This window comes from Microcaecilia unicolor, chromosome 4, assembly GCF_901765095.1.
Source record: "Microcaecilia unicolor chromosome 4, aMicUni1.1, whole genome shotgun sequence".
NCBI lineage: Eukaryota > Metazoa > Chordata > Amphibia > Gymnophiona > Siphonopidae > Microcaecilia > Microcaecilia unicolor.
In genome coordinates this window covers 304,764,153-304,782,792 of record NC_044034.1, presented here as the reverse complement: position 1 = coordinate 304,782,792, position 18,640 = coordinate 304,764,153, and the positions used below count along the sequence as shown (strand labels likewise).

The following is an 18,640-nucleotide window of genomic DNA, read 5'->3' as shown; positions in this document are numbered from 1 at the left end:
GACAGTCCCTGCTCAAGAGAGCTTACAATCTAAAGGTAACAAGCTATGTAGTCAGTGTAGGTATCATGAATGGGGAAGGTGGTTAGGTGCCAAAAGCAAGGGAGAAGAGATGGGCTTTGAGTAAGGACTTGAAGATGGGCAGGGAGGGCGCATGGCGTATGGGCTCGGGGAGTCTGTTCCAGGCATAAGGTGATGCGAGGCAGAAGGGGCGGAGTCTGGAGTTAGAGAGATAAAATGAATTCTTTGCTTCTGTCTTCACCGAGGAAGATTTGGGAGAAATACCGGTGCCAGAAATGGTATTCAAAGCTGACAAGTCAGAGAAACTAAATCAAATCTCTGTACACCTGGAAGATGTAATGGGGCAATTTGACAAATTGAAGAGTAGCAAACCTCCTGGACTGGATGGTATTCATCCCAGAGTACTGATAGAACTGAAAAATGAACTTACAGAACTATAGTTAGTAATATGTAATTATCTTTAAAATCAAGCATGGTACCGTAAGATTGGAGGGTGGCCAAGGTTCCAGAGGTGATCCGGGAAATGATAGACCGGTGAGCCTGATGTCGGGTGCTAGGCAAAATGGTAGAGACTATTATAAAGAACAAAATTACAGAGCATATTCAAAAGCATGGATTAATGAGACAAATTTCAGACATATTTTCAAAGCACTTAGCCTTCCAAAGTTCCATAGGTTTCTATGGAACTTTGGAAGGCTAAGTGCTTGAAAGTAAGCCCCTGTCAATATGGATTTAGTGAAGGGAAATCTTGCCTCACCAATCTACTACATTTCTTTGAAGGGATGAACAAACATGGATAAAGGTGAGTCAGTTGATATTGTGTATCTGGATTTTCAAAAGGCATTTGACAGAGTACCTAATGAGAGACTCCAGAGGAAATTGGAGAGTCATGGGATAGGAGGTAGTGTTCTATTATGGATTAAAAACTGGTTAAAAGAAAACGGAGGAGGAAGTGATGTCACCCGTGCAAATAGCAACTTAAGCTGTTACCTCTGTGGCAACTTTCTGGGAATTTATATGTAGCAGCTCCTATCGGCGGTGCCTGGCTGTGATTCCTGCCTGGCAGGACTGTTTTGAAGGAAGGCAGTTTTATGTTGTCTAGCAAGAAGCATCCCCTTAATGTCAGCTGGGATGACTTTGGTACAGAGTGTGCACCACGTGTGTACAATGGCAGCAGGCATGGCGGCTCCACCAAGTCCAGCGGCACCCCAGGAAATAGATCTCACCTCTTGTCTCACAGAGATGCACGCCTGGTTCCAGGAGTTAAAATCTGATCTCACTTAGGTGAGATCGGAATTACAGGACACATTGGAAGAGTTGAAAAGGGACATGGGAGAGATTGGCAAATGTGTGGACAAGACTGAAGCACAGGGACTAAAATACAAGCAGATACACGCCACCACCTTCTAAAATACAAGCAGATACACGCCACCACCTTCTCTTACATGAGCACGCAGCTGTGGAATGCATTACCAACAGCCCTGAAAGCGATTGACGAAATAACTAACTTCCGCAAAACTTTGAAGACACATCTCTTCAACAAAGCCTACAAAGAGAACCCATAGCCTTACAAAACCACCTTACAAAAATACCTCACCAATCCATCCAGTTATTATAGTCCACCTTCCATCCTGCCTAACACCTTCCTTCTCTCTTCCCTTAATTAATCTTTGTACATTACTAACTGTATCTGATATCATGGAATGATTATGTCATAACCAAACTCTGTAAGCCACATTGAGCCTGCAAATAGGTGGGAAAATGTGGGATACAAATGCAATAAATAAATAAACTTCTACTTTAACAAGTACTTGTTTAAGTCCCTTAGGTCTAGGATGGAGCAAAGCACCCCCATCTTCCATCTTCTTAGGGACCAGGAATACTTGGGAGTAAAATCCCTTCCCTTTTTCTCCTGGTACAACGGGTTTGACTGTTCTGGCCTGTAAAAGGGAAGAGAGCTTCTTTATAAGAAATTGCCCACTGAGAGCATCAAGATTAAGCTCTCAGCACTGGGAATTTGGAGGGGATTTTCCACCAATGAAGGGTTTAGCCCATCCAGACTATTTTTAGAACCCACTGGTCTGAGATTACAAAGGGCCACCTTTCTTAGAAAAAGTCCAGCCTCCTTCCTATCAACAGGTCATCCAGAATGGATACTTTTACTGCGGCTATGCTTTCTTGCTGCCAGTCAAAAGTCTGCCCCTTGATTTGACTAGTGACCGGGCTGGAACTTCTGAGCTCTCTGCTGCCATTGTCGGAGACAGAAGCTCTGGGATGGTTGGGGTGGATGAGAGGGAGGAGTGTAACTATGCCTGTCTGAGTAGTAGGTCCTCCGGCCAACTATGTCCTACAAAAGGAGGTTTCACTGTGAATGGGCCAGGACAGTGAATTGATGGCATCAGTAAATTTCTTGATGAAGCTGGTGACCTCCTCCACCTCATCACCAAAAAGATTGTCTCCCTGGCATGGAATGTCGGCCAGCTTCTCATGAACTGCTGGTTCTAGATCTGAGGCACACAGCCTGGCAAGTCCGCTTTTCCTGATACCTATGGCAGAGGCCCTGGGCACTTTATCAAAAGCATCATAGATTACCCAAACCATGTGCTTTCTACACTTCCACTGCTTGGCTACTAGCTGGTGAGGTTCTGCAACCTTCTCAGGTGGTAATGTGACTGCAAACTCCACCAGAACACTATGTTCCGCAAATGCATGCTCATGAAGAGCTGGCAAGAATGTATTTTGGGAGGATAGCATAGCCTTCCAAAAGGTTCCAAGGTCCTAGCCTCCCTCCTCAGGCATACCAAAGAGTAAGTCTTGGAAATCTTCACCTTTTTGAGAGCAGATTTGATGACCATAGAATGATGCAGAAGCTGAAGCTTCTCAAATCCAGGAGCTTTTGGATTCTATGTATAGATTCAGCCTTCTTGTGAATGGGCTGTACAGAGGGCAGTTTCCCGATTAGAGAGAAGAATTTCCACTGAAGTCTGAGGATGCTACAGGCAGGATGCCACGTCCTGGAGATGGAAAAGGTACTCAGGGAAAAAGTGTGCTATATTATATTGTAACTTTGGTATGGACCACAGTGTGGAAGCAACTCTGTGCCATTTGAAGTAAGACTGTGAGATTAACAGTCAGGGGTGAAGGACAGGACCATAAGATTATGATGGAAGTTAAAAGTCCTGTCCAAGGGGTGGTGGCTGCTTAAATGAGATCCCAATTCTCCAGAAGTAGGGCTCAGTTAGAAGATTTACTTTATGAACTGTCTTTTTGAAGAAGAATTCCCCCAACAAAGTGATTAGTGAAGGCTAGGAGAATCTGATCTGCATGTCAGCTGCCTAATTTGCATAGGATCTAAAGCTTGCTAACCAAACATTTTACTCCTATGAAAGGAGCCATGTGGTGCATCAGGGGTACCAGAACTATGGTTTGATCCAAGAAGAAAACAACCGGGGGGGGGGGGGGGGGGGGTGAAAGTCACCATGAGAGTAAAGAGGTCCCCTATTACTAACCCTGAGAGTACTAGCTGGTACAGTTGGCTATCTCTGAGCAATTGTTAGAAGCAAATCTCTAGTTGGCACTAGAGTGGGCCATTGGCTACAAAAGGCCCATCACAATACAGTGCTGTATAAAACTCATTGTGCACTAGAATCTTACCATGGTTCAGTTTCTGCAAAAGCACGGTCTCAGATCAAAAATGGCTCACTGACAGGAAAAGCAAGGTCTCATCTCAAAACATCTTTAATGTTCACTTTCTTTAGCATTTTCTTTGCCATTATCCATTGCTCAAACAAGCCTTGATAGAACCAGTGTCTCAGATCAAAAACAGTTGCATTGCAGAAAAAGCACAGTCCCAGGCACAAGTTATGGTTCCCTTTGAATAGAGGCCAGGGCCGGCATTAGGGGGTGGCAAACAGGGCATCTGCCCTGGGCTCCCATACCATAGGGGGCCCCAAGTCTGCCTCAAGCTGAAGGAGACATAGGCTGAAGGCTAACTTTTGGGCCCCTTCCCCGATTTCTGCCCTGGGCCATTGAATGTCTAACACCAGCCCTGATAGAAGCATGATCTAAGATCAAAAATGGTTCCCTGTCTGAAAAAGCAAGTTCCCAGGTCCAAAAACTTTGCTTCCCTTCCATAGAAGTATGGTTTTGGATCAAAAGGTTCCATTAATAAAAAAGCAGAATCCAGGCCCAAAAATTACTTCACGTACAGTACTGGCAAAATGGAAGAAAAGCCATGTGCTTCTTAACGGCAGTGAGGGGTGCATGAAGGAGTATCAGCTGTTACCCCTTATCTATTTCTTTCCATCTTTCTACGCCTACCTCCCAACGCTCATTTCCTTCTACACCCAATTCCTCTTATGTTCAATTTACTTAACCGTTAACCCCATTAATTTTGCGTTTCCTACATACTGTATATTCTTCTTACAGCTTTGTAATTCTTTATATTGTTACTATGTAAGCCGGATTGAGCCTGCCATGTGTGGGAAAGCGCAGGGTACAAATGTAATAAATAATAATAATAAAGCATAGTTCCCTTGCAGAAAAGCACGATCTCCAGATCAAAAACATGGCTTCCCTGCAGCATGTGAAGCCAGAAAACAGGAAGACAACCTGCACACTTCTTAATGGCAATGCAGTGGCATCACTGGGGGGGGGGGGGGGGGGGGGTCTATCGGATATGCCGGATGGTCAGATTAGCGTTTAAGTCTTAGCAATGAAATTAGCGAAATGTCTGACGAAAAACTGAGAAGAGGAGAGCTGCTGATATGTCCCGTGGATGAAGAAGACTGAAGGGAATAGAGAGCCTGAGGCAGCATGGTGTGATACAGAACGGATCCAGCAGACTTAAAGGTTCCCTGTCGCAGGGTAGCAATGTCTTTACAGCAGGTATTAAAGGAAAAGAGGTAGCCATATCCCTTTAACGGAAGGGGAATGGAACTCTTATGTAGGCTACTAGTCCTCTATTAGGGAGACCCCCCAGCTCCAATTAATTTGATAAATCACAGAGAAGGGTGAGAAGAGATGTTAATTCCCCTGTGAGGTATGTAAGCTTTCCTGAGAAGAGAGAAGGGGAGAAAGGAAGAGCCCCAACTTGACAGCTGGAAAAAGTGAACCCTGAGAAGCCCTGAGAGAAAACACTGCCATTTGAACACAGATTAGAAAGACTGAAATGGAACAGGACCTTTGACAGAATTTTGTGTACTCTCTTGATGCTGTTGTACTTTAAGAAAGAGAAATGTAGACTGTTTTAATTGCAATAGAGCATTCCTAGAAAGCGTTATTGGATTTTCTGGAAAAATTCACTCTGAGTGGGAAGGACCTAAAAGGAGGAACCCTGTCAGCTTTAATGCCTGTGGAGACAGATTCCTGCATTAATAAAGATCGGTTTAGAATCTTTATTGGGTTGTCCTTTGCGAATGGTGGATCTTTTACCTTAGGTCTTTATCTGTCATATACTATGTTACCTATGTTACAACTAGAGTCCTTCTCTGGCTGTTCTCTGGTTCTGGTGGAGTTTCTTTGACACAGTAGGAACCCCCACACATGCTCAAAGAAGTCTTATTTAGACTTTTCTGAGCTACAGAAAAGTCCAGTACACTGGCTGTCAGTGAGCAGGAATTTGAATTATTTTAGATGACTTTGAAATGTACCTGCCTTCCCCTGCTTGTCTGTGGAGAAACTATGCTCTGGCCTTAAACACAATCTCAAAGAGCCAAAATTTTGAGATTTAGAACTCCTCTTATACTGGCCTCCCTATGAGGAAAGGTCAAAGCGTCTAGGGCTCTTCAGCTTGGAGAAGAGATGGCTGAGGGGAAATATGATAGAGGTCTATAAAATAATGAGTGGAGTGGAACGGGTAAACATGAATCATTGTTTACTCTTTCCAAAAATACTAGGACTAGAGGACAGGCGATGAAGCTACAAAGTAGTAAATTTAATATGAATCAGAGAACACGTTTCTTCACTCAACGTGTAATTAAACTCTGGAATTCATTGCCAGAGAATGTGATAAAGGCGGTTAGCTTGGCAGGGTTTAAAAATGTCTGGACAGCTTCCTAAAGGAAAAGTCCATAGACCATTATTAAATTGACTTCGGGGAAATTCACTGCTTATTTCTAGGATAAGCAGCATAAAATGTGTTTTCTGGGATCTTGCCAGGTATTTGTGACCTGGATTGGCCACTGTTGGAAACGGGATGCTGGGCTTGATGGACCTTTGTTCTGTGCCAGTGTGGCATGTACTTATGTATATATAGTTTTACAAAATTTGGTACAGATACATATACTCGTTTTGCTTGTGTTTAATAAAACGGCTATTCCCACTGTACCGTGAATATTCTGAAGGACATTCCTTTTCCCAACTAGATGTCCTATGCAAAATGGGTCTTTAGAACTGTTTGTTCTATTTCATGGCTATCAGTACACTGCTGTTTTGTCACCTCTTGATTGATGTAGTGTATCTACATTTTCAGAAAGCTTTTGAAAGGTTCCTCATGAGAGATTCCTGAGAATTAAAAAGTCATGGGATAGGAGGCAATGTCCTTCTTTGGATTATGAATTGGTTATTGGACAGAAAACAGAGGGTAGGGTTAAATGGCCATTTTTCTCAGTGAAGGAGGGTGAATAGTGGAGTGCTGCAAGGATCTGTACTGGAACCGGTACTATTTAACATATTTATAAATGATCTGGAAATCGGAATGACAAGTGAGGTGGCTAAATTTGCAGATCACACACAATTATTCAAAGTTGTCAAAACACATGCGGACTATCAAAAATTGCAGAAAGACATTAGGAAACTGGAAGACTTAAAGTATCCAAATGACAGAGCTGATTCCAAGATGGCGCTGTGAATAGATGCACCTGTGTTTGCTCCTGGAGGCTGCTGTGTTTGTGAGTTTCTTTCGGTGCCTCTGTAGCCTCGTTAACCATGGGGAAGCGGAGGGGGAAGGTAAAGGAATTTCCCTCGGTTCCTGTGACCTCCTCGACGTTGAAACAAACAACCCTGCAATTTCCCAGGCAGCAACCGGGTCCTCAGGGAACTTCGACCCCCACTGCAGCTCTCGGCCCTTCAGAGTCGATTGAGAGTGGAAACGGGGCTTCCTTGAGCCCTGTGGAGCGAAATGCACCTCCCCAGCCTGGAAGAGAGTTGCTGGCTGTTCAAACAGAGACAGACGCCGAAGTGGCTCAGCTGGTCCTGTCTGAGGGTGTGACTGCAGCAACGGAGTTAGATTCTCAACTTCGGGGAAACATTACTACAACAGGCTTCAAAGGTATTGCCTCAAGCTATTGTTTCCAAGTTAGCTCGAGCTGATAGTCTATCTCAATCTCCTCCTGTGGCTAGTGGAGTGATTAGACCAGCAATTGTGACTCTGGAGTCACTATGGGACATGGTTTACAATATCCAAACCTCTATGAAAACTACTTTAAAGCAGAATTCTTCTGATATTGAAGTTCTTTCTGAGGCTGCCCTGCTTCAAGCACAAGTGACTGCACAGCAAACCCAGAAATTGGAACGTGTGGATATCAAAATTCAAGAAATGGGATCTATAGAAACAGCTTTGGTTAAAGACAATAATTTCCTACATAAACGACTTGAATACCTTGAAAATCAGACTAAAAGACTTAACCTTAGGTTTCTTAATTTTCCCAAAACACCGTTAATTTCTCCTTTGGAGATGGTCAAAAAATATTTGGTGGACATCCTGGGAATGGACAAGGACTCACTCCCTCCCATTACACGGGCTTATTACATCGGGAGTACTGGAGTGGTGGTGGGAAATCCCCCCGTAATAGGGGAGGGAATGAATCTTACCTCATTCCTAGAAAGCTCATTAGAAATAGTTACTCAGAGGTTAACTCTGCTTGCCACTTTTGCGTTGGAGCCTGATAGGAATGCCGTACTACGGTTTTCATTGAGACACTTAGAAAATCTGTTTTGGGGCTCAAAGGTCCGTATCTTTCCAGATCTCTCACGGCCTACACAGATGAGACAAAGGGCCTTTTTGGAACTTCGCCCCAGGGTGGTGGCATTGGGAGCAAATTTTGTTTTGCGATTTCCTTGTTTTTGTAATGTGATGCTTGAGGGTAAACATTTTCAGTTTGTAGATCCAAAACAGTTGAAAGAGTTTATTGATGCAAGAGTTGATGTGAATATAGTAAACCTTCCCTAATTTAGCAGGCTGGGTCTGAACCAGAGGAAGCATCTATTGATTATTAATTTTTGTATTTCTTTTTCTTTTTTTAATTTCCTTAATCTTGGAATCAAATTTCTTTAACTTGTGGACAAATGGGCTGTAAAGATATATACTTATTTTTGTTTCCTAATGTTAAATAATGCCGATTGCATATTCACTTTAAGTGGTGATATATTGGAAAATTTAAATAATTAAAAAAAAAAAAAAGTATCCAAATGACAGATAAAATTTAATGTGGACAAATGCAAAGTGATGCACATTGGGAAGAATAATCCGAATCATAGTTACCTGATGCTAGGGTTCACCTTAGGAGTCAGCACCCTAGAAAAAGATCTAGGTGTCATTGTAGACAATACACTGAAATCTTCTGAAAGCAAACAAGATACTAGGAATTATAAGAAATGGTGGTAAATAAGACCAAAAAGCGAATGCTACATACCTGTAGAAGGTATTCTCCGAGGACAGCAGGCTGATTGTTCTCACTGATGGGTGACGTCCACGGCAGCCCCTCCAATCGGAACACTTTACTAGCAAAGGCCTTTGCTAGTCCTCGCGCGCTCATGCGCACCGCGCATGCGCGGCCGTCTTCCCGCCCGAACCGGCTCGTGTTCGTCAGTCCCGTATATAGCAAGACAAAACAAGGGAAGACACAACTCCAAAGGGGAGGCGGGCGGGTTTGTGAGAACAATCAGCCTGCTGTCCTCTGAGAATACCTTCTACAGGTATGTAGCATTCGCTTTCTCCGAGGACAAGCAGGCTGCTTGTTCTCACTGATGGGGTATCCCTAGCCCCCAGGCTCACTCAAAACAACAACCATGGTCAATTGGGCCTCGCAACGGCGAGGACATAACTGAGATTGACCTAAAAAATTTACCAACTAACTGAGAGTGCAGCCTGGAACAGAACAAATAGGGCCCTCGGGGGGTGGAGTTGGATCCTAAAGCCCAAACAGGTTCTGAAGAACTGACTGCCCGAACCGACTGTCGCGTCGGGTATCCTGCTGCAGGCAGTAATGAGATGTGAATGTGTGGACAGATGACCACGTCGCAGCTTTGCAAATTTCTTCAATAGAGGCTGACTTCAAGTGGGCTACCGACGCTGCCATGGCTCTAACATTATGAGCCGTGACATGACCCTCAAGAGTCAGCCCAGCCTGGGCGTAAGTGAAGGAAATGCAATCTGCTAGCCAATTGGATATGGTGCGTTTCCCTACAGCCACTCCCCTCCTATTGGGATCAAAAGAAACAATTGGGCGGACTGTCTGTTGGGCTGTGTACACTCCAGGTAGAAGGCCAATGCTCTCTTGCAGTCCAATGTGTGCAGCTGACGTTCAGCAGGGCAGGAATGAGGACGGGGAAAGAATGTTGGCAAGACAATTGACTGATTCAGATGGAACTCCGACACAACCTTTGGCAAGAACTTAGGGTGAGTGCGGAGGACTACTCTGTTATGATGAAATTTGGTGTAAGGGGCCTGGGCTACCAGGGCCTGAAGCTCACTGACTCTACCAGCTGAAGTAACTGCCACCAAGAAAATGACCTTCCAGGTCAAGTACTTCAGATGGCAGGAATTCAGTGGCTCAAAAGGAGGTTTCATCAGCTGGGTGAGAAGGACATTGAGATCCCATGACACTGTAGGAGGCTTGACAGGGGGCTTTGACAAAAGCAAACCTCTCATGAAGCGAACAACTAAAGGCTGTCCTGAGATCGGCTTACCTTCCACACGGTAATGGTATGCACTGATTGCACTAAGGTGAACCCTTACAGAGTTGGTCTTGAGAACAGACTCAGACAAATGCAGAAGGTATTCAAGCAGGGTCTGTGTAGGGCAAGAGCGAGGATCTAGGGCCTTGCTGTCACACCAGACGGCAAACCTCCTCCATAGAAAGAAGTAACTCCTCTTAGTGGAATCTTTCCTGGAAGCAAGCAAGATGCGGGAGACACCCTCTGACAGACCCAAAGAGGCAAAGTCTACGCTCTCAACATCCAGGCCGTGAGAGCCAGGGACCGGAGGTTGGGATGCAGAAGTGCCCCTTCGTCCTGTGTGATGAGGGTCGGAAAAGACTCCAATCTCCACGGTTCTTCGGAGGACAACTCCAGAAGAAGAGGGAACCAGATCTGACGCGGCCAAAAACGAGCAATCAGAATCATGGTGCCTCGGTCTTGCTTGAGTTTCAACAAAGTCTTCCCCACCAGAGGTATGGGAGGATAAGCATATAGCAGACCCTCCCCCCAGTCCAGGAGGAAGGCATCCGATGCCAGTCTGCCGTGGGCCTGAAGCCTGGAACAGAACTGAGGGACTTTGTGGTTGGCTCGAGATGCGAAGAGGTCTACCAAGGGGGTGCCCCACACCTGGAAGATCTGTCGCACTACACGGGAATTGAGCGACCACTCGTGAGGTTGCATAATCCTGCTCAACCTGTCGGCCAGACTGTTGTTTACGTCTGCCAGATATGTGGCTTGGAGCACCATGCCGTGACGGCGAGCCCAGAGCCACATGCTGACGGCTTCCTGACACAGGGGGCAAGATCCGGTGCCCCCCTGCTTGTTGACGTAGTACATGGCAACCTGGTTGTCTGTCTGAATTTGGATAATTTGGTGGGACAGCCGATCTCTGAAAGCCTTCAGAGCGTTCCAGATCGCTCGCAACTCCAGAAGATTGATCTGCAGATCGCGTTCCTGGAGGGACCAGCTTCCTTGGGTGTGAAGCCCATCGACATGAGCTCCCCATCCCAGGAGAGACGCATCCGTGGTCAGCACTTTTTGTGGCTGAGGAATTTGGAAAGGACGTCCCAGAGTCAAATTGGACCAAATCGTCCACCAATACAGGTATTTGAGAAAACTCGTGGACAGGTGGATCACGTCTTCTAGATCCCCAGCAGCCTGAAACCACTGGGAAGCTAGGGTCCATTGAGCAGATCTCATGTGAAGGCGGGCCATGGGAGTCACATGGACTGTGGAGGCCATGTGGCCCAGCAATCTCAACATCTGCCGAGCTGTGATCTGCTGTGACGCTCGCACCCGCGAGACGAGGGACAACAAGTTGTTGGCTCTCGCCTCTGGGAGATAGGCGCGAGCCGTCCGAGAATCCAGCAGAGCTCCTATGAATTCGAGTTTCTGCACTGGGAGAAGATGGGACTTTGGATAATTTATCACAAACCCCAGTAGCTCCAGGAGGCGAATAGTCATCTGCATGGACTGCAGGGCTCCTGCCTCGGATGTGTTCTTCACCAGCCAATCGTCGAGATATGGGAACACGTGCACCCCCAGCCTGCGAAGTGCCGCTGCTACTACAGCCAAGCACTTTGTGAACACCCTGGGCGCAGAGGCGAGCCCAAAGGGTAGCACACAGTACTGGAAGTGACATGTGCCCAGCTGAAATCGCAGATACTGTCTGTGAGCTGGCAGTATCGGGATGTGTGTGTAGGCATCCTTTAAGTCCAGAGAGCATAGCCAATCGTTTTCCTGAATCATGGGAAGAAGGGTGCCCAGGGAAAGCATCCTGAACTTTTCTTTGACCAGATATTTGTTCAGGGCCCTTAGGTCTAGGATGGGACGCATCCCCCCTGTTTTCTTTTCCACAAGGAAGTACCTGGAATAGAATCCCAGCCCTTCTTGCCCGGATGGCACGGGCTCGACCGCATTGGCGCTGAGAAGGGCGGAGAGTTCCTCTGCAAGTACCTGCTTGTGCTGGAAGCTGTAAGACTGAGCTCCCGGTGGACAATTTGGAGGTTTTGAGGCCAAATTGAGGGTATATCCTTGCCGGACTATTTGGAGAACCCACTGATCGGAGGTTATGAGAGGCCACCTTTGGTGAAAAGCTTTCAACTTCCCTCCGACTGGCAGGTCGCCCGGCACTGACACTTGGATGTCGGCTATGCTCTGCTGGAGCCAGTCAAAAGCTCACCCCTTGCTTTTGCTGGGGAGCCGAGGAGCCTTGCTGAGGCGCACGCTGCTGACGAGAGCGAGCGCGCTGGGGCTTAGCCTGGGCCGCAGGCTGTCGAGAAGGAGGATTGTACCTACGCTTGCCAGAAGAGTAGGGAACAGTCTTCCTTCCCCCGAAAAATCTTCTACCTGTAGAGGTAGATGCTGAAGGCTGCCGGCGGGAGAACTTGTTGAATGCGGTGTCCCGCTGGTGGAGCTGCTCTACCACCTGTTCGACCTTCTCTCCAAAAATATTATCCGCACGGCAAGGCGAGTCTGCAATCCGCTGCTGGATTCTATTCTCCAGGTCGGAGGCACGCAGCCATGAGAGTCTGCGCATCACCACACCTTGAGCAGCAGCCCTGGATGCAACATCAAAGGTGTCATACACCCCTCTGGCCAGGAATTATTTGCATGCCTTCAGCTGCCTGACCACCTCCTGAAAAGGCTTGGCTTGCTCAGGGGGGAGCGCATCAACCAAGCCTGCCAACTGCCGCACATTGTTCCGCATGTGTATGCTCGTGTAGAGCTGGTAGGACTGAATTTTGGCCACGAGCATAGAAGAATGGTAGGCCTTCCTCCCAAAGGAGTCTAAGGTTCTAGAGTCCTTGCCCGGGGGCGCCGAAGCATGCTCCCTAGAACTCTTAGCCTTCTTTAGGGCCAAATTCACAACTCCAGAGTCATGAGGCAACTGAGTGTGCATCAGCTCTGGGTCCCCATGGATCCGGTACTGGGACTCGATCTTCTTGGGAATGTGGGGATTAGTTAGAGGCTTGGTCCAGTTCGCCAGCAATGTCTTTTTGAGGACATGATGCATGGGTACTGTGGACGCTTCCTTAGGTGGAGAAGGATAGTCCAGGAGCTCAAACATTTCAGCCCTGGGCTCGTCCTCCACAACCACCGGGAAGGGGATGGCCGTAGACATCTCCCGGACAAAGGAAGCAAAAGACAGACTCTCGGGAGGAGAAAGCTGCCTCTCAGGAGAGGGAGTGGGATCGGAAGGAAGACCTTCAGACTCCTCGTCAGAGAAATATCTGGGGTCTTCTTCCTCTTCCCACGAGGCCTCACCCTCGGTGTCAGACACAAGTTCACGGACCTGTGTCTGCAACCTCGCCCGACTCGACTCCGTGGAGCCACGTCCACGATGGGGGCGTCGAGAGGTAGACTCCCTCACCCGCATCGGCGAAGCTCCCTCCGCCGACGTAGTCGGGGAGCCTTCCTGGGAGGCGACGGCAGCCGGTACCGCACGTGGCACCGACGCCGGAGACCTCACCTCGGGCGATGGACCAGCCGACGCCACACTCGACGGTACCGGCGGCGCAAGCACCGCCGGTACCAGAGGGGTAGGGCGCAACAGCTCTCCCAGAATCTCTGGGAGAACGGCCCGGAGGCTCTCGTTCAGAGTGGCTGCAGAGAAAGGCATGGATGTCGATGCAGGCGTCGACGTCAGAACCTGTTCCGGGCATGGAGGCTGTTCCGGGCTGTCCAGAGTGGAGCGCATCGACACCTCCTGGACAGAGGGTGAGCGGTCCTCTCGGTGCCGATGCCTACTGGGTGCCGACTCCCTCGGCGACCCAGAGCTCTCGGTGCCAACACGGGAAGGAGACCGGTGACGATGCTTCTTCGACTTCTTGGGACGAAGCATGTCACCGGAGCTTCCCGGCACCGACGAGGAGGACGTAGAATCCAACCGTCGCTTCCTCGGGGCCGAGGCCGAAGGAGGTCGGTCTCGGGGGGGCTGTACCGCAGGAGCCCTCAGGGTAGGGGGAGACCCACCCGAAGGCTCACCGCCACCAGCAGGGGAATGGACAGCCCTCACCTGCACTCCAGACGAAGCACCACCGTCCGACGACATCAGCCGACGAGGTCCCGGTACCACCGACGTCGATGCAGCTGTCCGATGTCTCAGCGCCGATGCAGAGGGCTGATGCCTCGATGCACTGGCGGCCGAGGATGAAGCTCTGGATGCTGAAGACGTCGATGCACTCGATAACCCAATCTCGCTACCTGAGTCCGCTTTTGCAAAAGGGAACACAGACTACAGGCCTGCGGGCGGTGCCCAGCCCCCAAGCACTGAAGACACGACGCGTGCCTGTCAGTGAGCGAGATGACCCGGGCGCACTGGGTGCACTTCTTGAAGCCGCTGGGAGACTTCGATGTCATGGGCGGAAAAATCACGCCGGCGAGATCAAAAGTCGAAATGGCGGAGAAGGCACCCGAAAAACAAGGGGAAGAAAACTTCGACCCGAGGCCTAAAAGCGGCCTACCCCGACGACGAAAGAAAACTTACCGGGGCGAAAAAGCTGGAAATAGCGGGGGGAAAAAAGACTGAAGAGTCTCTTTCCACACACAGAATGGATTTTTTTTTTTTTTTTTGAAACAACACGAAGAACGCGCGAGGTCGACTTTGCGGGGCACGACACGGCGAAAACACGACCGTACCGAGCGCGGACAAAAGAAGACTGACGAACACAAGCCGGTTCAGGCGGGAAGACGGCCGCGCATGCGCGGTGCGCGGTGCGCATGAGCGCGCGAGGACTAGCAAAGGCCTTTGCTAGTAAAGTGTTCCGATTGGAGGGGCTGCCGTGGACGTCACCCATCAGTGAGAACAAGCAGCCTGCTTGTCCTCGGAGAAATATTATAATGCCTCTATCGCTCCATGGTGCGACCTCACCTTAAGTACTGCATTCAATTCTGGTCGCCGTATCTCAAAAAAAAAAAAAAAGATATAGCGGAATTAGAAAAGGTTCAAAGATACAGAGACATTATAATATTTTTGGTCTTATTTACCATCCCTTTCCTAATGTCCCCTTTGGTCAGAATAAGTAAAAGTGTATTGATTTTTCATTCTTTCAAAAACTACAAAGACTAGAGGACACTCAATGAAGTTATATGGAAATACTTTTAAAACAAATAGGAGAAAATATTTTTTCACTCAAAAGAATAGTTAAGTTCTGCAACTCGTTGTAGCAACTGGGCAGCAGTGACCATCAAACGGTTTGGTTTGATATTACAGCTAAAGTGGAGAGCGGCCACTCAAAACTCAAAGTTCTGGATTTCAAGCGGGCCGACTTTAGTAAAATGGGGGAATACCTGAGGAAGGAGATGATGGGCTGGGAGGAAATACAAGAAGTGGAATGACAGTGGTCCAGGCTGAAAGAAGCTATAAATAGGGCCACGAACCTTTATGTAAGGAAAGTAAATAAAAGCAAGAGATAAAGGAAACCGATATGGTTCTCCAAGCAAGTGGCTGAGAAAATAAAGGCTAAAGAGTTGGCGTTCCAGAAATACAGAAAAACTCAAGAAAAGGAACACGAGGAGGAATACCGGATGAAACTGAAAGAAGCCAAGAGAGAGATATGTCTGGCGAAAGCGCAAGCGGAAGAACAAATGGCTAGAAATGTAAGGAGGGGTGACAAAAAATTTCTTCAGGTATATAAGTGAAAGGAGAATTACTAAAAAGGGAATTGTGAGACTAAAAGATACTGCGAACCGCTATGTGGATAATGATGAAGAAACAGCAAATTTGCTAAATAGATACTTTTGTTCTGTTTTCACAGAAGAAAATCCTGGAGAAGGACCGCGATGGACTGCAAAAAGTACAAATGAGATTGAAGTGGATAGAGCACCGTTCACGGAAGAGAGTGTGTATGAACAGCTTGAAAAGCTAAAGGTGGACAAAGCCATGGGACCGGATGGGATCCACCCCAGGATATTGAGGGAGCTCAGAGAGGTTCTGGCAGGTCCTCTTAAAGATTTGTTTAATATATCCTTGCAGACGGGAGAGGTTCCGAGGGATTGGAGAACGGCGGAGGTGGTCCCTCTTCACAAAAGTGGTGATAGGGAAGAAGCTGGAAACTACAGGCCGGTAAGCCTCACTTCGATTATTGGAAAAGTAATGGAAGCGATGCTGAAGGAAAGGATAGTGAATTTCCTGGAAGCCAATAAGTTGCAAGATCCGAGACAACATGGTTTTACCAAAGGGAAATCGTGCCAAACGAATCTCATTGAATTTTTTGATTGGGTGACAGGAGAATTGAATCAGGGACGAGCTATAGACGTAATCTACTTAGATTTCAGCAAAGCTTTTGACACGGTTCCCCACAGGAGGCTCTTAAATAAACTGGATGGGCTGAAGATAGGACCCGAAGTGGTGAACTGGATTAGGAACTGGTTGACGGACAGAAGCCAGAGGGTGGTGGTGAATGGAATTCGCTCGGAGGAGGGGAAGGTGAGTAGTGGAGTGCCTCAAGGATCGGTGCTGGGACCGATTCTGTTCAATATATTTGTGAGTGACATTGCCGAAGGGTTAGAAGGTAAAGTTTGCCTATTTGCGGATGACACTAAGGCCCAGATGCACTAAACGTTTTTCATCGTTAAATGAGCCCTTAAGGAAGAATTTCCTATCCTTTCCATGCACTAAAGCCTATTTTTCGACGGCAGTAGCAGCTAACGAAACTGGAATGCAAATGAGAAACTACCATTGAAATGTAGACAATTTGGAATGCACTAACCATACCGACGATAGCAACGATTCACTTACCGCCAGAAATTTAACGTCAGCTCAGACCTGTCGTTAAAGCCTGAGCTGTCATCTCCCCACTGCCCCCTGCACGATGAAAAACCAAATTGCTGGCATGTTTTAAAAGAAAAGTGGCTCCCTGCTTCCCTGTGCCTAAAATAAAAAAGGAAACTAAATTAAAAAAGGATCGGAAGGGGGCAAAGGCGCTCATCAGCAGCGTCCTGTATGGAAGGCCTTGCCTTGCCCCCCCCCCCCCCCCCCCCCGAAGTCCCCGCTGCTCCGTTTGTGAAATAAAAGCTTTTAAAAATGAAACCTTTGCAGTTGCTGGGCTCCCCCTCCGTTCCTGTCTCTCTCTTCTTCAGTCGGCAATGCTCCGCCTCCTGCCCTCCTCCACCTCCGTGCCCCGCCCCCCCGATTTCGTCCCCGCCGCTCCCCCCCCACCGGACCCCCCCCCCCCCACCATAATGGCTGGTGCAGCGCCTCTCACCTATGTATGAAGGCGCTGCACAGGATGGATCAGCTGTTCTTGAGCTCTTCTGTCTCCTCCGATGTCTCCTTTTTCTTCCTGTGTCTGCCCTCCTCTGACGTCAGCTATCTACGTAGATAACGGACGTCAGAGGAGGGTGGACACAGGAAGAAGAAGGAGACATTGGAGGAGACAGAAGAGCTCAAGAACAGCTGATCCATCCTGTGCAGCGCCTTCAAACATAGGTGAGAGGCGCTGCACCGGCCATTATGGTGGAGGGGGGGTCCGGGGCACGGAGGTGGAAGAGGGCAGAAGGCGGAGCATTGCCGACTGAAGAAGAGAGAGACAGGAAGGGAGGGGGAGCCCAGCGACTGCAAAGATTTCATTTTTAAAAGCTTTTATTTCACAAACGGAGCAGCGGGGAGCAGCGGGGACTTCGGGGGGGGGGGCCAAGGCAAGGCCAGGCCGTCCATACAGGACGCTGCTGATGAGTGCCTTTGCCCCCTCTCGATCCTTTAATGTTTGTGGAGACATGCAGGGGAAAGTGGGGAGCCACGTGTTTGTGTTTTCTTTTTTTTCTTACGTTTCTGGCATGCGCAGAGCAGCCAGCATAACGCTTGGCTGCTCTGCGCATGCTTTACGAGCCAATTACCGACGGGGTTTAGTGCATCGTTCTTTGCAATACTGCACCGAACTTGTGCGACTTGTTTTTTTGGAGCATTGGTCGTTTTTTAAAATTCGGTAATGGCTTTAACGATTCTGCTTTTTTTACGTTTGGTTGATGCATCTGGGCCTAAGATCTGTAACAGAGTGGACACCCGGGAGGGAGTGGAAAACATGAAAAAGGATCTGAGGAAGCTAGAAGAATGGTCTAAGGTTTGGCAATTAAAATTCAATGCGAAGAAATGCAAAGTGATGCACTTAGGGAATAGAAATCCTCGGGAGACGTATGTGTTAGGCGGGGAGAATCTGATAGGTACGGACGGGGAGAGGGATCTTGGGGTGATAGTATCTGAGGATCTGAAGGCGACGAAACAGTGTGACAAGGCGGTGGCCGTAGCTAGAAGGTTGTTAGGCTGTATAGAGAGAGGTGTGACCAGCAGAAGAAAGGGGGTGTTGATGCCCCTGTATAAGTCGTTGGTGAGGCCCCACCTAGAGTATTGTGTTCAGTTTTGGAGGCTGTACCTTGCGAAGGATGTAAAAAGAATTGAAGCGGTGCAAAGAAAAGCTACGAGAATGGTAAGGGATTTGCGTTACAAGACGTATAAGGAGAGACTTGATGACCTGAACATGTATACTCTGGAAGAAAGGAGAAACAGGGGTGATATGATACAGACGTTCAAATATTTGAAAAGTATTAATCCGCAAACGAACCTTTTCCGGAGATGCGAAGGAGGTAGAACGAGAGGACATGAAATGAGATTGAAGGGGGGCAGACTCAAGAAAAATGTCAGGAAGTATTTTTTCACAGAGAGAGTAGTGGATGCTTGGAATGCCCTCCCGCAGGAGGTGGTGGA

At 48.0% G+C, this 18,640-nt stretch overlaps 1 protein-coding gene across 1 annotated transcript in view; it reads right to left on the bottom strand.

Moving 5' to 3' along the window:
- LOC115469712 (disintegrin and metalloproteinase domain-containing protein 9-like) overlaps positions 1-18,640 on the bottom strand; it is a 238,436-nt gene that overhangs the window by 140,773 nt on the left and 79,023 nt on the right. The gene's annotated exons all lie outside the window — the stretch shown is intronic.